Source organism: Dromaius novaehollandiae, chromosome 6 (genome assembly GCF_036370855.1).
Source record: "Dromaius novaehollandiae isolate bDroNov1 chromosome 6, bDroNov1.hap1, whole genome shotgun sequence".
In the NCBI taxonomy this organism is placed as follows: Eukaryota; Metazoa; Chordata; class Aves; order Casuariiformes; family Dromaiidae; genus Dromaius; species Dromaius novaehollandiae.
The window spans coordinates 2202415-2225559 of record NC_088103.1 but is presented as its reverse complement, the minus strand read 5'-3'; positions in this window follow the sequence as shown (position 1 = coordinate 2225559).

The following is a 23145-nucleotide window of genomic DNA, read 5'->3' as shown; positions in this document are numbered from 1 at the left end:
CGTAAGAGTCGACCGGCAAAGAAAGCGAGCCGTGAATGTGTTGTCGGGCTGCCCTAAGCATGCAGAGCAATCCTGGGGCGGGGGGGAGTCCATCACTCTTGCCTGTGAGACCTGTCGACAATTACACCAGGCTTACGCTTTAGAAAGCTCACGGGCACGACTAGCTTCTCTCTGGGAGCACAGCAAAATGAGCCCGTCTCGCCATCCTCCTCCCATCGACAATTACACCAGGCACCTAGGAAGAGAGCAAGGGAATATTTTGTGGGCTGCCAAAGGGAAGCTTGGCATGCCCAGAGCTATTACCTCTCTGCACTTGTGGTTCGCTCAGGCATCTGAGCACTCTGGCATTCTTAGCAGGAAGCTGTGAGTATGCATGGTGTGTTTGTCGACGGGGAGGAAGGCGAGATAGGTACCTCTTGTGGGGCTGCCTGAGGCAAGCGTGGCATGCCCAGCAGCCCCTGCTCGTTGGACAGGCATTTGAGCAATGTGGCATTGCTAAGAGGAAGGTGGGAGCCGACGTGCTTTTAATGTCGACAGGAGAAGGCAAGCCGTTATCCTGTTGTGGGACTGCCTTAGGCATGCAGGGGAAGCTTGGCTGGGACTAGCTCCCGCCTCTGAGCCCTGACTGTCAGTGGAGGCGTTTGAGCACTGTGGCACTCCTAGGCGTTCGGGGGGAATAGCCCTGCTGTAAGTGTTGACCGGCGAGGAAGGCAGCTGTGAAAGTGCTGTGGGGCTGTCCTAAGCATGCAGAGCAATCCTGGGGCGGGGGGGGGAGTCCATCACTCTTGCCTGTGAGACCTGTCGACAATTACACCAGGCTTACGCTTTAGAAAGCTCACGGGCAAGAGCGCTGGGCACGACAAGCTTGTCTCTGGGAGCACAGCAAAATGAGCCCGTCTCGCCATCCTCCTCCCATCAACAATTACACCAGGCGTACTCACAGCTTCTGCCTAAGAATGCCAGACTGCTCAGACGACTGTCCGAACATCCAGCGCTCACAGGCAAAAGAGTTGCCCCAGCAAGCTTGCACTGCATGCTTAGGGCAGCTCCACAACACCTTCACGACTTGCCTTCTTCGCCTGCTGACAGTTACAGCGCGCCAATTCCAACCTACTGCTAGGAGTGGCACACTGCTCAATTGCCTTTCTCCCCTGTCATTACTCACAGGCAAGCGTTCTTGGCACAACAAGCTTGTCTCTGGAAGTCACATTTCGCCATCCTCCCCATCAACAATTACACCATGCTTACTCTTAACAGGGCTCGGCTGCTCAGAGGCTTCTCCGGAGAGCCGGCACTCATAGGCAAGAGATCTGGGCAGGAGAAGCTTGTCTCTGGCAGGGCCACAAAACGAGCAGGGCTCACCAGCCTCCCTTGTCGACAGTTACACCAGGCGTACTCACAGCTTCTTCCTAAGCCCGACAGACTGCTCCGACGGCTGTCCGAACAGCCAGCGTTCACAGGCTTGAGCTGCATATCTAAGGCAGCTCTACAACAGGTTCGCAGCTTGCCCGCCTCTTCCCTCCACACTTCGAGCGAGCAAGCCCCTCTGTTTTGCCAGGCGAGGATGGCCACTCAGGAACATACCGTGCAGTGGCCTTAGGGATGAAGGCTCTTGCCTGTGAGCCCTGGCTGCTCGGACGCGCCACTGACTATTCTGGCATTCATTGGAGGAAGTGCTGCGTATGCCTGGTGTGATCGGCGACACAAGTGAACGGTGAGCTGCGCATATCTTGTGCGGCTGCCAGAAGCTCTTCCAACTTGTGTCCAGAATTCTTGCCTGTGAGGACTGACAGAGGAGAGAGAGGCGTTTGCGCAATGTGGCACTCCTCGGAGTAAGGCATGAGTAGGCGCCCTCTAAGTGTGGCCAGGAGAGGAAGGCAACTGTGAAGGTGTAGTGGGCCTGCTGTGGCTTAGCAGGTCTTGTGTGGTGGGGACGAGCTCTTGCTTTTGAGCCCTGCTTGCTCACAAAGGCATCTGAGCATTTTGGCATTCTTAGGACTAAGTTGGGAGTAGCCAGGGGGTAAAGGCCAAAAGGCCCTCACCTAGAAAGAGAGCAGGGAATATGCTGTGGGCTGCCCGAGGCAAGCTTGGCATGCCCAGAGCTCTTGCCTAGCGGCCCTTGCTGTTCGGACAGGCGTCTGAGCAGCTGGGCATTCTTAGGAGGAAGCTGTGAGTACGCCTGCTGTAACTGTTGACGGGGGAGGAAGGCGAGATGGGTACCTCTTGTGGGGCTGCCCAAGGCTAGTTTCGCACACCCGCGCTCTTGCCTAGCAGCCCTTGCTCGTTGGACAGGCATTTGAGCAACGTGGCATTGCTAGGAGGAAGGCGGGAGTAGCGGTGCTATTAATGTCGACAGGAAAGGAAGGCAAGCCGTTATCCTGTTGTGGGACTGCCTTAGGCATGCAGGGCAAGCTTGGCTGGGACTAGCTCCCGCCTGTGAGCCCTGACTGTCAGTGGAGGCGTTTGAGCACTGTGGCACTCCTAGGCGTTCGGAGGGAATAGCCCTGCTGTAAGCGTCAACCGGCGAGGAAGGCAGCTGTGAAAGTGCTGTGGGGCTGCCCTACACATGCAGGTCAAGCTTGCTTGGCAACAGCTCTTGCCTGTCAGCGTGGGCTGTTCAGACAGGCAGCTGAGCAGGCGGGCAGTCTTAGGAGGCAGCTGTGAGTGGACGTGGTGTAAGTGAGGCACGGGAGGCAATGTCATGGGGCTGCCCTAGCCTGACTCTGATTAACTCTAGATGGTGGCAGTCCAAGATTCCTTAATATTGAACTCCTTTGGAAGGAGTCCTGCTTTGCGAATTTCACTGGGTAGGAGCCCTTTCTCACCTGCCCGAGTTGTTGCAACTGGTCCGGATTGTGTCCATTTGGCTTGGATACAATGGACCGCCAAAGAAACATTAGTTTGAGCTCCTCCTGATGCAACTAAGGAAGCTGATGAGCTTTCCTTCTTTGCGCTCCCACTGAGGTAGAAATCTGAGAGGAGCACCGTTGATTGCTTCCAAGAGGTAACAGAGATGATCGTAATGGCTTTGCTTTGTCTAATCTGGACACATCTCTGTTTGTGGCACTTATTTATTCACTAATGCCTCAGCATCGATGCTATTTAGAACTCCTAATCCTGGCCCTGTAACATCACTGACATCCTTTCTTTCTCGCCATTTGGCGCTTCAGGTCTGCTTGCGTAACCATTCCAGCCATGCGGTGTAAGCTATATTTAAAAATGGCAGACAGGATGGTTTAATCATAGACATGTTCTCTTGCCTGAGTAACGCTACAAGTTTTAGAGACCACAAAGGGTTCAACAGTAACTTTTGTGTTCCGGTTGATTTAACTGCGTGGGAGCTCTGCGGAGATGGTCGGGCTGTTCCTGCAGTGACCGCAGGGAAAGTTAAAATGGAGAGCATTGGGGAAGTGGTTAAAGCAGGAGAGAGTGCTGAAAGCCCGCTCCTGAGAGTGCAGGGTAGAACTAATGGAGTAGACTTACAAGTTACACTCCCATTACAAGAGCATTCGTTAGAACACATCACCGGGGCCTGCCGGGACCCGGGCAATGGAAGGCGGAAGTTCTCAGTGCAATCGTCTCTCCGGCACCAGGCGAGAGTCACTACAATTTGTAGTTAGTGACACACTGGACTTCTCAGTTTGGGTAACGTCTTGGTCCCATTTCTATCCGTATGGGATGCTCCTCCAGGGCTTTTGCCTCACCTTCAACGTGGCAGGCCAGTGCTGCAACATGCTGTCAACTCTGTGGATGCGCTATTTGATACAAGTAGGAACAAGAGCGTTCCTCATTTGCTTCCCAAATTGCTTCTCCTCGATTTTGGCTACAACACATTTTACCCCCAGGTTGGTTTTTTGCTAGGGCGGTTAAACAATACTCCAGTGCAAGCACAAAGGTCACGACAACAACTAACAACACAAGCAAGTGTTACACGCCACACTTTGTAACATTTAATGTCCCGGACGGCTTAGCGCATGTGGTGCTTCCAAGAGCTTCCGGTCCACTCAGCCGCTTTACATCTGACTGATTGGAGCCAGTTTTCTTTACCTGGAAGTTTAACAGTGAAATAAGAACTCCACAGTACAGTGTAGGGGCCTCCCGAGATTTGGTTGCACTTCGGACTTTCAGGTGACTATCTGTACCAACCCCTTATGTCCAGGCTGGATAGCGTGTGCTTGCACGCCACCTGGTACTGAGTGGGCCCACTGAGCTTTTCCCCTACCTTTTGTAAGTGTAGTTCGCTCATCTCCACCCAAGCGGTTGCTTTTAGCCTGAGTTGCCCACTGTGGCTAAAGGTCTCCCCAAAAGAATTTCCACTGGCAATAGTCCTAGAGGCTGTCACGGAGGATTCTGAACCTCCTGTAGCGCTAAGTTTAGGGCTGCTGGTAAAAATGACCTCACTAGCTCAGCAAGCAGCCAGTGGCCTGCCACTTGCCAATCAGGCACTGAGGCAGAAGTGAGCTCAGAAGCACAGGCAGGACTCATGGCGCTCTGAGTACCTCATCAGGCCCTGAGGTCAAAGGGCCCTCACAAGCACAGCCAGCAGCTCTAGGCCTGCCATGGCGCATCAAGCACGGAGAAAGAAGGGAACACCCAAGCAGACCAGCAACCATGGGCCTACCACTGCCCTTTTTGGCATGGAGACACAAGTATCCTCACAAGCCCAGCCAGGAGGCATGGCCCTGCCACTGGCCTATCACGCACAGAGGCAGAAGCAACCTCACAAGCAGAGTGAGGACTGATGGGCCTGACTGGCCTACCAGGCCGTGAGGCAGAAGTGACATGACTATCTCATCCAGCAGGGGTGGGCCTGACAATATCATTTCAGGCAGAGGGTAAAGTGATAGCACAGAACGTTGAAGGACCGTAACAGAAAAAAGGCACTTGGAGGCATGAGCACTGGGAAAAAAGGGCACTAGGAGGCCATGCACTGCAAAAAATATGCACATGGAGGACACTATACTGGAAAAAGGCACTTTGGGAGCCTGCATCGCAAAAATAGGCACTTGGAGGCGGCTAGACCGGAAAAAAGGCACTTAGATGCCCCTTCACTGCAAAAAAAGGCACTCAGACAGCAGTGCACCTCAAACAAAGGCACTCGGAGGCCCCTGCACTGCAAAAAAAGGCACCCGGAGAACAATGCACCACAAGAAAAGGCACTCGGAGGCCGCTACACCGCAAAAAAAGGCACTTGGAGGCCTGTACACTGCAAAAAGGCTTTCGGAGGCCCCAGCACCACAAGAAAAGGCTCTCGGGGCCACTACACCGGAAAAAAATGTACATGGAGGACCACACCCCAAAATAACAGCACTCGGAGGGCACTGAACCACAAGAAAAGGCACTCGGGGGCTGCTACAATGTGAAACAAGGCACTCGGAGGGCCCGGCACAACCAAAAAAGGCACTCGGAGGTTCCCGCACTGGAAAAAGAGGCACTTGCAGGCCTGTGGACAACAAAAAAAGGCACTTGGAGGCTCCTGCACCACAAAAGAAGGCACTCAGAGGCCCCTACAGCACAAAAAAAGGCACTCGGTGGCCCCCACATTGCAAAAAAAGGCACTTGGGGGCTGCTACAATGCAAAAAAAGGCAATCGGTGGCCCCGACACCACAAAAAAAGGCACTCAGGGGCTGCTACAACGTGAAACAGGCACTCCGATGCCCCTACACCGGAAAGAAAGGCACTCAGAGGGCCTGCAGCACAAAAAAAGGCACCCAGCTGCCCTTACACTGGAAAAACAGGCACTTGGAGGCCTCTACACCACAGAAAAAGGCACTCAGTGGCCCCTACACTGCAAAAAAAGGCACTCGGGGGCTGCTACAATGTGAAACAAGGCACTCGGAGGCCCGGAACCACCAAAAGAGGCACTTGGAGGCTCCTGCACTGGGAAAAGAGGCACTTGCAGGCCTGTACACCGGAAAAAAAGGCACTCGGACGCCGCTACACCGCAGAGAAAGGCACTCGGAGGCTCCTGCAATGGAAAATAAGGCACTTGGAGGCCCGTGAACCACAAGAAAAGGCACTCGGGGCCACTACACCGCAAAGAAAAAGATACATGGAGGGCCACACACCCCGAAATAACAGCACTCAGAGGCCCCTGAACCACAGGGAAAGGCACTCGGTGGCTCCTACAGAACAGAAAAAGGCACTTGGGGGCTGCTACAATGTGAAACAAGGCACTCGGAGGGCCCGGCACCACCAAAAGAGGCACTCGGAGGCTCCTGCACTGGAAAAAGAGGCACTTGCAGGCCTGTACACCGGAAATAAAGGCACACAGAGGCACCTGCAATGGAAAAAAAGGCACTCGGAGGCGTCTACACCACAAAAAAAAAGGCACTCGGAGGAGCACACTACAAAAAAAGGTACTGGGTGGCCCGGACAGCACAAACAAATGCACTCGGGGGCTGCTACAATGTGAAACAAGGCATTCAGGGGGCCCGGCGTGACCAAAAAAGGCACTCGGAAGCCCCTACATTGCAAAAAAAGGCACTTGAAAGCTACTACACTGCAAAAAAATGCACCCTGAGGCCCCTGCACCGCAAAAAAAGGCACTCGGGGGCTGCTACAATGCGAAAAGAGGCACTCCGATGCCCCTACACCAGAAAGAAAGGCACTCAGAGGGCCCTGCACCACCAAAAAAGGCACTCAGCTGCCCTTTCACTGGTAGAAAAGGCACTCGGAGGCTCCTGCACTACAGAAAAAGGCACTTGGAGGCCTCTACAACACCTTCCACTGCCCTATCAGACACAGAGGCTCATGTGACCTCACAAGGACAGGAAGCCACCAGGGGCCTGGCAGTGGCGGGTCAGGCACTGATACTTCTGTGAGCTCACAAGCAGAGTCAGCAGCCATGGGCATCCCACTGCCTGATGAGGCACTGAGACAAAGGTGACCTCAAAATGCAGCCAGCTTGCAGAGGCCTGCCACGGACCTATCAGGCAATAGGACTGCTGTGACCTTACAAGCACAGCCAGCTGCTATGGGCCTGCCACTGCCTTATAGGGAACGGAGGCTGCTGTGACCTCAAAAGCACAGCGAGTAGCCAGGGGCCTCCCACTGCCCTATAAGGTACAGAGACAAATGTGACCTCAAAAGGCAGCCAGCAGACGGGGCCTGCCACGGGCCTATGAGGCAATAGGACTGCTGTGACCTCACGAGCCCAAGCAGCAGCTATGGGCCTTCCACTGCCCTATGAGGCACTGAGGCTGCTGTGACCTCACAAGCACAGCCAGCAGCAAGGGGCCTGCCACTGGCCTGTGAAGCACTGAGGCTGCTGTGACCTCACGAGCCCAGGCAGCAGCTATGGGCCTGCCACTGCCCTATGAGGCACTGAGGCTGCTGTGACCTCACAAGCACAGCCAGCAGCCAGGGGCCTGTCACTGGCCTGTGAAGCACTGAGGCTGCTGTGACCTCACGAGCCCAGGCAGCAGCTACTGGCCTGCCACTGGCCTATGAGGCACGGAGGCTGCTGTGACCTCACTTGGAGGCCCCTGCACCAGAAAAGAAGGCACTTGGAGGCCCCTACACTGCAAAAAAAGGAACTTGGAGGCTACTGCACTGCAAATAAAGGCACTCACTAGCCCCTGCACCGCAAAAAAAGGCACTCAGTAGCCCCTGCACCGCAAAAAAAGGCACTCAGTAGCCCCTGCACCGCAAAAAAAGCCACGCGGAGGCCTCCACACCGCAAAAAAAGGCACTCGGAGGCCAGTGCACCGCAAAAAAAAATGCACTCAGAGGCCCCTACACCACAAAAGAAAGGCACTTGGAGGACCACACCACAAAAGAAAGGCACTCGGCTGCCCCTACACTGGAGAAAAAGGCACTCGGAGGCCGCTACAGCACAAAAAAAGGCACTTGGGGGCTGCTACAATGCAAAAAAAGGCACTCGGAGGCCCCTGCACCAGAAACAGAGGCACTTGGAGGGCCCTGCACCACAAAAGAAGCTACTTGGAGGCCCCTGCACCACAAGAAAAGGCACTCAGAAGACCCTACACCACAATAGAAGGCACTCGGGGGCTGCTACAATGTAAAAACAGGCACTCCGGTGCCCCTACTCTGGAAAGAAAGGCACTCAGAGGGCCCTGCAGCACAAAAAAAGGCACTCAGCTGCCCTTACAGTGGAAAAACAGGCACTCGGGGGCTGCTACAATGTGAAACAAGGCACTCAGAGGCTCCTGCACTGGAAAAACAGGCACTTGCAGGCCTGTACACCGCAAGAAAAGGCACTCGGAGGCCGTTACACCGCAAAAAAAAGATACATGGAGGACCACACACCCCAAAATAACAGCACTCAGAGGCCCCTGAACCAGAAGGAAAGGCACTCAGTGGCTCCTGCAGCACAAAAAAAGGCACTCGGGGGCTGCTACAATGTGAAACAAGGCACTCGGAGGGCCCGGCACCACCAAAAGAGGCACTCGGAGGCTCCTGCACTGGAAAAAGAGGCACTTGCAGGCCTGTACACCGGAAATAAAGGCACTCGGTGGCCCCGACACCACAATAAAAGGCACTTGGAGGCTGCTACAATGCGAAAACAGGCACTTGGATGCCCCTACACCGGAAAGAAAGGCACTCGGAGGGCCCTGCACCACAAACCAAGGCACTCGGAGGCCCCTGCACTGGAAGAAAAGGCACTTGGAGGCCAGTGCACCACAAAAAAGGCACTCGGAGTCTGCTGCAATGCAAAAAAAGTCACTTGGAGGGCCCTGCACCACAAAAGAAGGCACTCGGAGGCCCCTGAACCACAAGAAAAGGCACTCGGGGCCACTACACCGCAAAAAAAAGATGCATGGCGGACCACACCCCCCAAAATAACAGCACGCGGAGGCCCCTGAACCAGAAGGAAAGGCACTCAGTGGCTCCTACAGCACAAAAAAAGGCACTCGGGGGCTGCTACAGCGTGAAACAAGGGACTTGGAGGGCCCGGCACCACCAAAAAAGGCACTCGGAGGCTCCTGCACTGGAAAAAAAGGCACTTGGAGGCTACTACACTGCAAAAGAATGCACCCTGAGGCCCCTGTACCGCAAAAAAGGCACTCGGTGGCCCCGACACCACAAAAAAAGGCACTCAGGGGCTGCTACAGTGCAAAAACAGGCACTCCGGTGTCCCTACACCGGAAAGAAAGGCACTCAGAGGGCCCTGCAGCACAAAAAAAGGCACTCAGCTGCCCTTACAGTGGAAAAACAGGCACTTGGAGGACCCTGCACCACCAAAAAAGGCACTCGGAGGCCCTGCACTGGAAAAAGAGGCACTTGCAGGCCTGTACACTGGAAAGAAAGGCACTCAGAGGCCCCTGCACTGGAAAAAGAGGCACTCGGAGGCCTGTACACTGGAAAGAAAGGCACTCGGAGGCCCCTGCACCACAAAAAAAAGGCACTCGGAAGCCCCTGCACCACAAAAGAAGGCACTCGGAGGCCCCTGCACCGCAAAAAAGGGCACTTGGTGGCCCCGACACCACAAAAAAGGCACTCGGAGGCTGCTACAATGTGAAACAAGGCACTCGGAGGGCCCTGCACCACAAAAAAAAGCACTCGGAGGCTCCTGCACTGGAAAAAGAGGCACTTGCAGGCCTGTACACCGGAAATAAAGGCACTTGGAGGCCCCTGCACCACAAAAGAAGGCACTTGGAGGCCCCTATGCTGCAAGAAAAGGCACTCGGAGGGCCCTTCGCCGCAAGAAAAGGCACTTGGAGGCTACTGCACTGCAGAAAAAGGCACTTGGAGGCTACTGCACTGCAAATAAAGGCACTCAGTAGCCCCTGCACCGCAAAAAAAGGCACTCAGAGGCCTCCACACCGCAAAAAAAGGCACTCGGAGGCCAGTGCACTGAAAAACATGGCACTTGGAGGCCAGTGCACCGCAAAAAAAAATGCACTCAGAGGCCCCGACACCACAAAAGAAAGGCACTCGGAGGACCACACCACAAAAAAAGGCACTCGGCTGCCCCTACAGTGGAGAAAAAGGCACTCGGAGGCCGCTACAGCACAAAAAAAGGCACTTGGGGGCTGCTACAATGCAAAAAAAGGCAGCACAAAAAAAGGCACTCAGCTGCCCTTACAGTGGAAAAACAGGCACGTGGAGGCTGCTACACCCCAGAAAAAGGCACTCAGTGGCCCCCACACTGCAAAAAAAGGCACTCGGGGGCTGCTACAATGTGAAACAAGGCACGCGGAGGGCCCGGCACCACCAAAAAAAGGCACTTGGAGGCTCCTGCACTGGAAAAAGAGGCACTTGCAGGCCTGTACACCGCAAAAAAAGGCACTCGGAGGCCGCTACACCGCAGAGAAAGGCACTCGGAGGCACCTGCAACGGAAAAATATGCACTCGGAGGCCCCTACACCACAGAAAGAGGCACTCGGCTGCCCCTACACTGGAGAAAAAGGCAGTCGGAGGCCCCTACAGCACAAAAAAAGGCACTTGGGGGCTGCTACAATGCAAAAAAAGGCACTTGGAGGGCCCTGCACCAGAAACAAAGGCACTTGGAGGGCCCTGCAGCACAAAAGAAGGCACTCAGAGGCCCCTGAACCACAAGAAAAGGCACTCGGGGCCACTACACCGCAAAAAAAAGGTACATGGAGGACCACACACCCCAAAATAACAGCACTCTGAGGCCCCAGAACCACAAGGAAAGGCACTCAGTGGCTCCTACAGCACAAAAAAGGCACTCGGGGACTGCTACAATGTGAAACAAGGCACTCGGAGGGCCCGGCACCACCAAAAGAGGCACTCGGAGGCTCCTGCACTGCAAAAAGAGGCACTTGCAGGCCTGTACACTGGAAATAAAGGCACTCAGTGGCCCCGACAGCACAAAAAAAGGCTCTTGGAGGCTGCTACAATGCGAAAACAGGCACTCGGATGCCCCTACACCGGAAAGAAAGCCACTCGGAGGGCCCTGCACCACAAAAGAAGGCACTCGGAGGCTGCTACACGGTAGAGAAAGGCACTCGGAGGCCCCTGCACTGGAAGAAAAGGCACTTGGAGGCCAGTGCACCACAAAAAAGGCACTCGGAGGCTGCTACAACGCAAAAAAAGGCACTCGGAGGCCTCTACACTGGAATAAAAGACACTCGGAGGCCTGTGCACCACAAGAAAAGGCACTCGGAGGCCCCTACAGCACAAAAAAAGGCTCTTGAGGGCTGCTACAATGTGAAACAAGGCACTCCGAGGCCCCTGAACCACAAGAAAAGGCACTCCGAGGCCCCTGAACCACAAGAAAAGGCACGCGGGGGCTGCTACAATGTGAAACAAGGCACTCGGAGGGCCCTGAAGCACAAGAAAAGGCACTCCGTGGCTCCTACAGCACAAAAAAAGGCACTTGGGAGCTGCTACAATGTGAAACAAGGCACTCGGAGGGCCCGGCACCACCAAAAAAGGCACTCGGACGCCCCTACATTGCAAAAAAAGCCACTTGGAGGCTACTACACTGCAAAAAAATGCACCCTGAGGCCCCTACATTGCAAAAAAAGGCACTCGGAGGCTCCTGCACCACAAAAGGCGGCACTCGGAAGCCCCTACATTACAAAAAAAGGCACTTCGAGGCTACTACACTGCAAAAAAAGGCACCCTGAGGCCCCCGCACCGCAAAAAAAGGCACTTGGTGGCCCCTACACCACAAAAGAAGGCACTTGGGGGCTGCTACAGTGCGAAAAGAAAGGCACTCGGAGGCTGATACAACGCGAAACAAGGCACTCAGAGGGCCCTGCACCACAAAAAAAAGCACTTGGAGGCTCCTGCACTGGAAAAAGAGGCACTTGCAGGCCTGTACACCGGAAATAAAGGCACTTGGAGGCCCCTGCACCACAAAAGAAGGCACTTGGAGGCCCCTGCACCACAAAAGAAGGCACTTGGAGGCCCCTACACTGCAAGAAAAGGCACTCGGAGGGCCCTTCGCCGCAAAAAAAAGGCACTTGGAGGCTACTGCACTGCAGAAAAAGGCACTTGGAGGCTACTACACTGCAAAAAAAGGCCCTCAGTAGCCCCTGCACTGCAAAAAAAGCCACTCGGAGGCCCCTGCACCACAAAAAAAAGGCACTCGGAGGCCAGTGCACTGAAAAACAGGGCACTTGTGTTGTCCGAAAAGCGGATTCGTTGCGCGGTGTGCAATGAGCCCATAATTACACACTCAGGAGAGACATCTATTTATTTATTTATTTATTTCAGAGTTGCGCAAGCCTGGGTGCTCGGTGGTCTCCCACAAATCAAGCACACCCCCCCCCCCCCCGCAACTTTTCAGGTAGCATTTATACAATCAAATTTGCCATATTTGTGACTTCCTTCCTCTTATTGCCATATTTGTGACTTCCTTCCTCTTTCACACTGATTGGTTAATGATTTCTTCACATTTCCCTGGGTCCCACCCCTACTTCTCAAGGTCCTGATCAATTAATTAACACTGCCCCAGCTGGGTCAGTAGGTGTTATCTTCCAAGGCCCTGAGGAAGAAGACATAATCCAGACCCCTTAATCATCACTGTTTTAACAGTGAGAGGAAGCTTTTTACTTCCCAAGGTCCTGGCGTCCAAACAGGCCTTATTTCTCAGCCTTGGCATCCTCCCTTCTGGAGAGTGGGGCACAGGAATGCAGACTGCTTGTAACTCCCTTATCTCTCCAGCCTGCACCAGCTCTGAGGCCTTTTCTTAACGAACTAGGAGCGCGGCCTAAGGCTTCAGCAAATTTAGCTACTTATGCTAAGCAAGTGTGCGGCTACTCATGCTAAGCAAATTCTACCTAAGATAGAAGTTATCCAAATCTACCTACTTCAAACATTCTTTCTGAGCTTCTCAGGGTTGTCTTGTAACAATTGGAGGCCAGTGCACCGCAAAAAAAAATGCACTCAGAGGCCCCGACACCACAAAAGAAAGGCACTCGGAGGGCCACACCACAAAAAAAGGCACTCAGCTGCCCCTACACTGGGAAAAAAGGCACTCGGAGGCCCCTGCACCAGAAACAAAGGCACTCGGTGGCTGCTACAATGCAAAAAAAGGCACTCGGAGGCCCCTGCACCAGAAACAAAGGCACTCGGCTGCCCCTACACTGGAAAAAAAGGCACTCGGAGGCCCCTACAGCACAAAAAAGGCACTTCGTACTGCTACAATGCAAAATAAGGCACTCGGAGGCCCGTGAACCACAAGAAAAGGCACTCGGGGCCACTACGCCACAAGAAAAAGGTACATGGAGGACCACACCCCCCAAAATAACAGCACTCGGAGGCCCCTGAACCAGAAGGAAAGGCACTCGGTGGCCCCTACAGCACAGAAAAAGGCACTCGGGGGCTGCTACAATGTGAAACAAGGGACTTGGAGGGCCCGGCACCACGAAAAAAGGCACTCGGAGGCTCCTGCACTGGAAAAAGAGGCACTTGCAGGCCTGTACACTGGAAATAAAGGCACTCGGAGGGCCCTGCACCACCAAGAAAGGCACTCGGTAGCCCCTGCACCGCAAAAAAAGGCACTCGGTGGCCCCGACACCACAAAAAAAGGCACTCAGGGGCTGCTACAATGCAAAAACAGGCACTCCGGTGCCCCGACACTGGAAAGAAAGGCACTCAGAGGGCCCTGCAGCACAAAAAAGGCACTCAGCTGCCCTTACAGTGGAAAAACAGGCACTTGGAGGCCTCTACACCCCACAAAAAGGCACTCGGAGGCCCCTGCACTGGAAAAAGAGGCACTTGCAGGCCTGTACACTGGAAAGAAAGGCACTCAGAGGCCCCTGCACTGGAAAAAGAGGCACTTGCAGGCCTGTACACCGGAAATAAAGGCACTTGGAGGCCCCTGCACCACAAAAGAAGGCACTTGGAGGCCCCTATGCTGCAAGAAAAGGCACTCGGAGGGCCCTTCGCCGCAAGAAAAGGCACTTGGAGGCTACTGCACTGCAGAAAAAGGCACTTGGAGGCTACTGCACTGCAAATAAAGGCACTCAGTAGCCCCTGCACCGCAAAAAAAGGCACTCAGAGGCCTCCACACCGCAAAAAAAGGCACTCGGAGGCCAGTGCACTGAAAAACATGGCACTTGGAGGCCAGTGCACCGCAAAAAAAAATGCACTCAGAGGCCCCGACACCACAAAAGAAAGGCACTCGGAGGACCACACCACAAAAAAAGGCACTCGGCTGCCCCTACAGTGGAGAAAAAGGCACTCGGAGGCCGCTACAGCACAAAAAAAGGCACTTGGGGGCTGCTACAATGCAAAAAAAGGCAGCACAAAAAAAGGCACTCAGCTGCCCTTACAGTGGAAAAACAGGCACGTGGAGGCTGCTACACCCCAGAAAAAGGCACTCAGTGGCCCCCACACTGCAAAAAAAGGCACTCGGGGGCTGCTACAATGTGAAACAAGGCACGCGGAGGGCCCGGCACCACCAAAAAAAGGCACTTGGAGGCTCCTGCACTGGAAAAAGAGGCACTTGCAGGCCTGTACACCGCAAAAAAAGGCACTCGGAGGCCGCTACACCGCAGAGAAAGGCACTCGGAGGCACCTGCAACGGAAAAATATGCACTCGGAGGCCCCTACACCACAGAAAGAGGCACTCGGCTGCCCCTACACTGGAGAAAAAGGCAGTCGGAGGCCCCTACAGCACAAAAAAAGGCACTTGGGGGCTGCTACAATGCAAAAAAAGGCACTTGGAGGGCCCTGCACCAGAAACAAAGGCACTTGGAGGGCCCTGCAGCACAAAAGAAGGCACTCAGAGGCCCCTGAACCACAAGAAAAGGCACTCGGGGCCACTACACCGCAAAAAAAAGGTACATGGAGGACCACACACCCCAAAATAACAGCACTCTGAGGCCCCAGAACCACAAGGAAAGGCACTCAGTGGCTCCTACAGCACAAAAAAGGCACTCGGGGACTGCTACAATGTGAAACAAGGCACTCGGAGGGCCCGGCACCACCAAAAGAGGCACTCGGAGGCTCCTGCACTGCAAAAAGAGGCACTTGCAGGCCTGTACACTGGAAATAAAGGCACTCAGTGGCCCCGACAGCACAAAAAAAGGCTCTTGGAGGCTGCTACAATGCGAAAACAGGCACTCGGATGCCCCTACACCGGAAAGAAAGCCACTCGGAGGGCCCTGCACCACAAAAGAAGGCACTCGGAGGCTGCTACACGGTAGAGAAAGGCACTCGGAGGCCCCTGCACTGGAAGAAAAGGCACTTGGAGGCCAGTGCACCACAAAAAAGGCACTCGGAGGCTGCTACAACGCAAAAAAAGGCACTCGGAGGCCTCTACACTGGAATAAAAGACACTCGGAGGCCTGTGCACCACAAGAAAAGGCACTCGGAGGCCCCTACAGCACAAAAAAAGGCTCTTGAGGGCTGCTACAATGTGAAACAAGGCACTCCGAGGCCCCTGAACCACAAGAAAAGGCACTCCGAGGCCCCTGAACCACAAGAAAAGGCACGCGGGGGCTGCTACAATGTGAAACAAGGCACTCGGAGGGCCCTGAAGCACAAGAAAAGGCACTCCGTGGCTCCTACAGCACAAAAAAAGGCACTTGGGAGCTGCTACAATGTGAAACAAGGCACTCGGAGGGCCCGGCACCACCAAAAAAGGCACTCGGACGCCCCTACATTGCAAAAAAAGCCACTTGGAGGCTACTACACTGCAAAAAAATGCACCCTGAGGCCCCTACATTGCAAAAAAAGGCACTCGGAGGCTCCTGCACCACAAAAGGCGGCACTCGGAAGCCCCTACATTACAAAAAAAGGCACTTCGAGGCTACTACACTGCAAAAAAAGGCACCCTGAGGCCCCCGCACCGCAAAAAAAGGCACTTGGTGGCCCCTACACCACAAAAGAAGGCACTTGGGGGCTGCTACAGTGCGAAAAGAAAGGCACTCGGAGGCTGATACAACGCGAAACAAGGCACTCAGAGGGCCCTGCACCACAAAAAAAAGCACTTGGAGGCTCCTGCACTGGAAAAAGAGGCACTTGCAGGCCTGTACACCGGAAATAAAGGCACTTGGAGGCCCCTGCACCACAAAAGAAGGCACTTGGAGGCCCCTGCACCACAAAAGAAGGCACTTGGAGGCCCCTACACTGCAAGAAAAGGCACTCGGAGGGCCCTTCGCCGCAAAAAAAAGGCACTTGGAGGCTACTGCACTGCAGAAAAAGGCACTTGGAGGCTACTACACTGCAAAAAAAGGCCCTCAGTAGCCCCTGCACTGCAAAAAAAGCCACTCGGAGGCCCCTGCACCACAAAAAAAAGGCACTCGGAGGCCAGTGCACTGAAAAACAGGGCACTTGTGTTGTCCGAAAAGCGGATTCGTTGCGCGGTGTGCAATGAGCCCATAATTACACACTCAGGAGAGACATCTATTTATTTATTTATTTATTTCAGAGTTGCGCAAGCCTGGGTGCTCGGTGGTCTCCCACAAATCAAGCACACCCCCCCCCCCCCCGCAACTTTTCAGGTAGCATTTATACAATCAAATTTGCCATATTTGTGACTTCCTTCCTCTTATTGCCATATTTGTGACTTCCTTCCTCTTTCACACTGATTGGTTAATGATTTCTTCACATTTCCCTGGGTCCCACCCCTACTTCTCAAGGTCCTGATCAATTAATTAACACTGCCCCAGCTGGGTCAGTAGGTGTTATCTTCCAAGGCCCTGAGGAAGAAGACATAATCCAGACCCCTTAATCATCACTGTTTTAACAGTGAGAGGAAGCTTTTTACTTCCCAAGGTCCTGGCGTCCAAACAGGCCTTATTTCTCAGCCTTGGCATCCTCCCTTCTGGAGAGTGGGGCACAGGAATGCAGACTGCTTGTAACTCCCTTATCTCTCCAGCCTGCACCAGCTCTGAGGCCTTTTCTTAACGAACTAGGAGCGCGGCCTAAGGCTTCAGCAAATTTAGCTACTTATGCTAAGCAAGTGTGCGGCTACTCATGCTAAGCAAATTCTACCTAAGATAGAAGTTATCCAAATCTACCTACTTCAAACATTCTTTCTGAGCTTCTCAGGGTTGTCTTGTAACAATTGGAGGCCAGTGCACCGCAAAAAAAAATGCACTCAGAGGCCCCGACACCACAAAAGAAAGGCACTCGGAGGGCCACACCACAAAAAAAGGCACTCAGCTGCCCCTACACTGGGAAAAAAGGCACTCGGAGGCCCCTGCACCAGAAACAAAGGCACTCGGTGGCTGCTACAATGCAAAAAAAGGCACTCGGAGGCCCCTGCACCAGAAACAAAGGCACTCGGCTGCCCCTACACTGGAAAAAAAGGCACTCGGAGGCCCCTACAGCACAAAAAAGGCACTTCGTACTGCTACAATGCAAAATAAGGCACTCGGAGGCCCGTGAACCACAAGAAAAGGCACTCGGGGCCACTACGCCACAAGAAAAAGGTACATGGAGGACCACACCCCCCAAAATAACAGCACTCGGAGGCCCCTGAACCAGAAGGAAAGGCACTCGGTGGCCCCTACAGCACAGAAAAAGGCACTCGGGGGCTGCTACAATGTGAAACAAGGGACTTGGAGGGCCCGGCACCACGAAAAAAGGCACTCGGAGGCTCCTGCACTGGAAAAAGAGGCACTTGCAGGCCTGTACACTGGAAATAAAGGCACTCGGAGGGCCCTGCACCACCAAGAAAGGCACTCGGTAGCCCCTGCACCGCAAAAAAAGGCACTCGGTGGCCCCGACACCACAAAAAAAGGCACTCAGGGGCTGCTACAATGCAAAAACAGGCACTCCGGTGCCCCGACACTGGAAAGAAAGGCACTCAGAGGGCCCTGCAGCACAAAAAAGGCACTCAGCTGCCCTTACAGTGGAAAAACAGGCACTTGGAGGCCTCTACACCCCACAAAAAGGCACTCGGAGGCCCCTGCACTGGAAAAAGAGGCACTTGCAGGCCTGTACACTGGAAAGAAAGGCACTCAGAGGCCCCTGCACTGGAAAAAGAGGCACTTGCAGGCCTGTACACCGGAAATAAAGGCACTTGGAGGCCCCTGCACCACAAAAGAAGGCACTTGGAGGCCCCTATGCTGCAAGAAAAGGCACTCGGAGGGCCCTTCGCCGCAAGAAAAGGCACTTGGAGGCTACTGCACTGCAGAAAAAGGCACTTGGAGGCTACTGCACTGCAAATAAAGGCACTCAGTAGCCCCTGCACCGCAAAAAAAGGCACTCAGAGGCCTCCACACCGCAAAAAAAGGCACTCGGAGGCCAGTGCACTGAAAAACATGGCACTTGGAGGCCAGTGCACCGCAAAAAAAAATGCACTCAGAGGCCCCGACACCACAAAAGAAAGGCACTCGGAGGACCACACCACAAAAAAAGGCACTCGGCTGCCCCTACAGTGGAGAAAAAGGCACTCGGAGGCCGCTACAGCACAAAAAAAGGCACTTGGGGGCTGCTACAATGCAAAAAAAGGCAGCACAAAAAAAGGCACTCAGCTGCCCTTACAGTGGAAAAACAGGCACGTGGAGGCTGCTACACCCCAGAAAAAGGCACTCAGTGGCCCCCACACTGCAAAAAAAGGCACTCGGGGGCTGCTACAATGTGAAACAAGGCACGCGGAGGGCCCGGCACCACCAAAAAAAGGCACTTGGAGGCTCCTGCACTGGAAAAAGAGGCACTTGCAGGCCTGTACACCGCAAAAAAAGGCACTCGGAGGCCGCTACACCGCAGAGAAAGGCACTCGGAGGCACCTGCAACGGAAAAATATGCACTCGGAGGCCCCTACACCACAGAAAGAGGCACTCGGCTGCCCCTACACTGGAGAAAAAGGCAGTCGGAGGCCCCTACAGCACAAAAAAAGGCACTTGGGGGCTGCTACAATGCAAAAAAAGGCACTTGGAGGGCCCTGCACCAGAAACAAAGGCACTTGGAGGGCCCTGCAGCACAAAAGAAGGCACTCAGAGGCCCCTGAACCACAAGAAAAGGCACTCGGGGCCACTACACCGCAAAAAAAAGGTACATGGAGGACCACACACCCCAAAATAACAGCACTCTGAGGCCCCAGAACCACAAGGAAAGGCACTCAGTGGCTCCTACAGCACAAAAAAGGCACTCGGGGACTGCTACAATGTGAAACAAGGCACTCGGAGGGCCCGGCACCACCAAAAGAGGCACTCGGAGGCTCCTGCACTGCAAAAAGAGGCACTTGCAGGCCTGTACACTGGAAATAAAGGCACTCAGTGGCCCCGACAGCACAAAAAAAGGCTCTTGGAGGCTGCTACAATGCGAAAACAGGCACTCGGATGCCCCTACACCGGAAAGAAAGCCACTCGGAGGGCCCTGCACCACAAAAGAAGGCACTCGGAGGCTGCTACACGGTAGAGAAAGGCACTCGGAGGCCCCTGCACTGGAAGAAAAGGCACTTGGAGGCCAGTGCACCACAAAAAAGGCACTCGGAGGCTGCTACAACGCAAAAAAAGGCACTCGGAGGCCTCTACACTGGAATAAAAGACACTCGGAGGCCTGTGCACCACAAGAAAAGGCACTCGGAGGCCCCTACAGCACAAAAAAAGGCTCTTGAGGGCTGCTACAATGTGAAACAAGGCACTCCGAGGCCCCTGAACCACAAGAAAAGGCACTCCGAGGCCCCTGAACCACAAGAAAAGGCACGCGGGGGCTGCTACAATGTGAAACAAGGCACTCGGAGGGCCCTGAAGCACAAGAAAAGGCACTCCGTGGCTCCTACAGCACAAAAAAAGGCACTTGGGAGCTGCTACAATGTGAAACAAGGCACTCGGAGGGCCCGGCACCACCAAAAAAGGCACTCGGACGCCCCTACATTGCAAAAAAAGCCACTTGGAGGCTACTACACTGCAAAAAAATGCACCCTGAGGCCCCTACATTGCAAAAAAAGGCACTCGGAGGCTCCTGCACCACAAAAGGCGGCACTCGGAAGCCCCTACATTACAAAAAAAGGCACTTCGAGGCTACTACACTGCAAAAAAAGGCACCCTGAGGCCCCCGCACCGCAAAAAAAGGCACTTGGTGGCCCCTACACCACAAAAGAAGGCACTTGGGGGCTGCTACAGTGCGAAAAGAAAGGCACTCGGAGGCTGATACAACGCGAAACAAGGCACTCAGAGGGCCCTGCACCACAAAAAAAAGCACTTGGAGGCTCCTGCACTGGAAAAAGAGGCACTTGCAGGCCTGTACACCGGAAATAAAGGCACTTGGAGGCCCCTGCACCACAAAAGAAGGCACTTGGAGGCCCCTGCACCACAAAAGAAGGCACTTGGAGGCCCCTACACTGCAAGAAAAGGCACTCGGAGGGCCCTTCGCCGCAAAAAAAAGGCACTTGGAGGCTACTGCACTGCAGAAAAAGGCACTTGGAGGCTACTACACTGCAAAAAAAGGCCCTCAGTAGCCCCTGCACTGCAAAAAAAGCCACTCGGAGGCCCCTGCACCACAAAAAAAAGGCACTCGGAGGCCAGTGCACTGAAAAACAGGGCACTTGTGTTGTCCAAAAAGCGGATTCGTTGCGCGGTGTGCAATGAGCCCATAATTACACACTCAGGAGAGACATCTATTTATTTATTTATTTATTTCAGAGTTGCGCAAGCCTGGGTGCTCGGTGGTCTCCCACAAATCAAGCACACCCCCCCCCCCCCCCCCCCGCAACTTTTCAGGTAGCATTTATACAATCAAATTTGCCATATTTGTGACTTCCTTCCTCTTATTGCCATATTTGTGACTTCCTTCCTCTTTCACACTGATTGGTTAATGATTTCTTCACATTTCCCTGGGTCCCACCCCTACTTCTCAAGGTCCTGATCAATTAATTAACACTGCCCCAGCTGGGTCAGTAGGTGTTATCTTCCAAGGCCCTGAGGAAGAAGACATAATCCAGACCCCTTAATCATCACTGTTTTAACAGTGAGAGGAAGCTTTTTACTTCCCAAGGTCCTGGCGTCCAAACAGGCCTTATTTCTCAGCCTTGGCATCCTCCCTTCTGGAGAGTGGGGCACAGGAATGCAGACTGCTTGTAACTCCCTTATCTCTCCAGCCTGCACCAGCTCTGAGGCCTTTTCTTAACGAACTAGGAGCGCGGCCTAAGGCTTCAGCAAATTTAGCTACTTATGCTAAGCAAGTGTGCGGCTACTCATGCTAAGCAAATTCTACCTAAGATAGAAGTTATCCAAATCTACCTACTTCAAACATTCTTTCTGAGCTTCTCAGGGTTGTCTTGTAACAATTGGAGGCCAGTGCACCGCAAAAAAAAATGCACTCAGAGGCCCCGACACCACAAAAGAAAGGCACTCGGAGGGCCACACCACAAAAAAAGGCACTCAGCTGCCCCTACACTGGGAAAAAAGGCACTCGGAGGCCCCTGCACCAGAAACAAAGGCACTCGGTGGCTGCTACAATGCAAAAAAAGGCACTCGGAGGCCCCTGCACCAGAAACAAAGGCACTCGGCTGCCCCTACACTGGAAAAAAAGGCACTCGGAGGCCCCTACAGCACAAAAAAGGCACTTCGTACTGCTACAATGCAAAATAAGGCACTCGGAGGCCCGTGAACCACAAGAAAAGGCACTCGGGGCCACTACGCCACAAGAAAAAGGTACATGGAGGACCACACCCCCCAAAATAACAGCACTCGGAGGCCCCTGAACCAGAAGGAAAGGCACTCGGTGGCCCCTACAGCACAGAAAAAGGCACTCGGGGGCTGCTACAATGTGAAACAAGGGACTTGGAGGGCCCGGCACCACGAAAAAAGGCACTCGGAGGCTCCTGCACTGGAAAAAGAGGCACTTGCAGGCCTGTACACTGGAAATAAAGGCACTCGGAGGGCCCTGCACCACCAAGAAAGGCACTCGGTAGCCCCTGCACCGCAAAAAAAGGCACTCGGTGGCCCCGACACCACAAAAAAAGGCACTCAGGGGCTGCTACAATGCAAAAACAGGCACTCCGGTGCCCCGACACTGGAAAGAAAGGCACTCAGAGGGCCCTGCAGCACAAAAAAGGCACTCAGCTGCCCTTACAGTGGAAAAACAGGCACTTGGAGGCCTCTACACCCCACAAAAAGGCACTCGGAGGCCCCTGCACTGGAAAAAGAGGCACTTGCAGGCCTGTACACTGGAAAGAAAGGCACTCAGAGGCCCCTGCACTGGAAAAAGAGGCACTTGCAGGCCTGTACACCGGAAATAAAGGCACTTGGAGGCCCCTGCACCACAAAAGAAGGCACTTGGAGGCCCCTATGCTGCAAGAAAAGGCACTCGGAGGGCCCTTCGCCGCAAGAAAAGGCACTTGGAGGCTACTGCACTGCAGAAAAAGGCACTTGGAGGCTACTGCACTGCAAATAAAGGCACTCAGTAGCCCCTGCACCGCAAAAAAAGGCACTCAGAGGCCTCCACACCGCAAAAAAAGGCACTCGGAGGCCAGTGCACTGAAAAACATGGCACTTGGAGGCCAGTGCACCGCAAAAAAAAATGCACTCAGAGGCCCCGACACCACAAAAGAAAGGCACTCGGAGGACCACACCACAAAAAAAGGCACTCGGCTGCCCCTACAGTGGAGAAAAAGGCACTCGGAGGCCGCTACAGCACAAAAAAAGGCACTTGGGGGCTGCTACAATGCAAAAAAAGGCAGCACAAAAAAAGGCACTCAGCTGCCCTTACAGTGGAAAAACAGGCACGTGGAGGCTGCTACACCCCAGAAAAAGGCACTCAGTGGCCCCCACACTGCAAAAAAAGGCACTCGGGGGCTGCTACAATGTGAAACAAGGCACGCGGAGGGCCCGGCACCACCAAAAAAGGCACTTGGAGGCTCCTGCACTGGAAAAAGAGGCACTTGCAGGCCTGTACACCGCAAAAAAAGGCACTCGGAGGCCGCTACACCGCAGAGAAAGGCACTCGGAGGCACCTGCAACGGAAAAATATGCACTCGGAGGCCCCTACACCACAGAAAGAGGCACTCGGCTGCCCCTACACTGGAGAAAAAGGCAGTCGGAGGCCCCTACAGCACAAAAAAAGGCACTTGGGGGCTGCTACAATGCAAAAAAAGGCACTTGGAGGGCCCTGCACCAGAAACAAAGGCACTTGGAGGGCCCTGCAGCACAAAAGAAGGCACTCAGAGGCCCCTGAACCACAAGAAAAGGCACTCGGGGCCACTACACCGCAAAAAAAAGGTACATGGAGGACCACACACCCCAAAATAACAGCACTCTGAGGCCCCGGAACCACAAGGAAAGGCACTCAGTGGCTCCTACAGC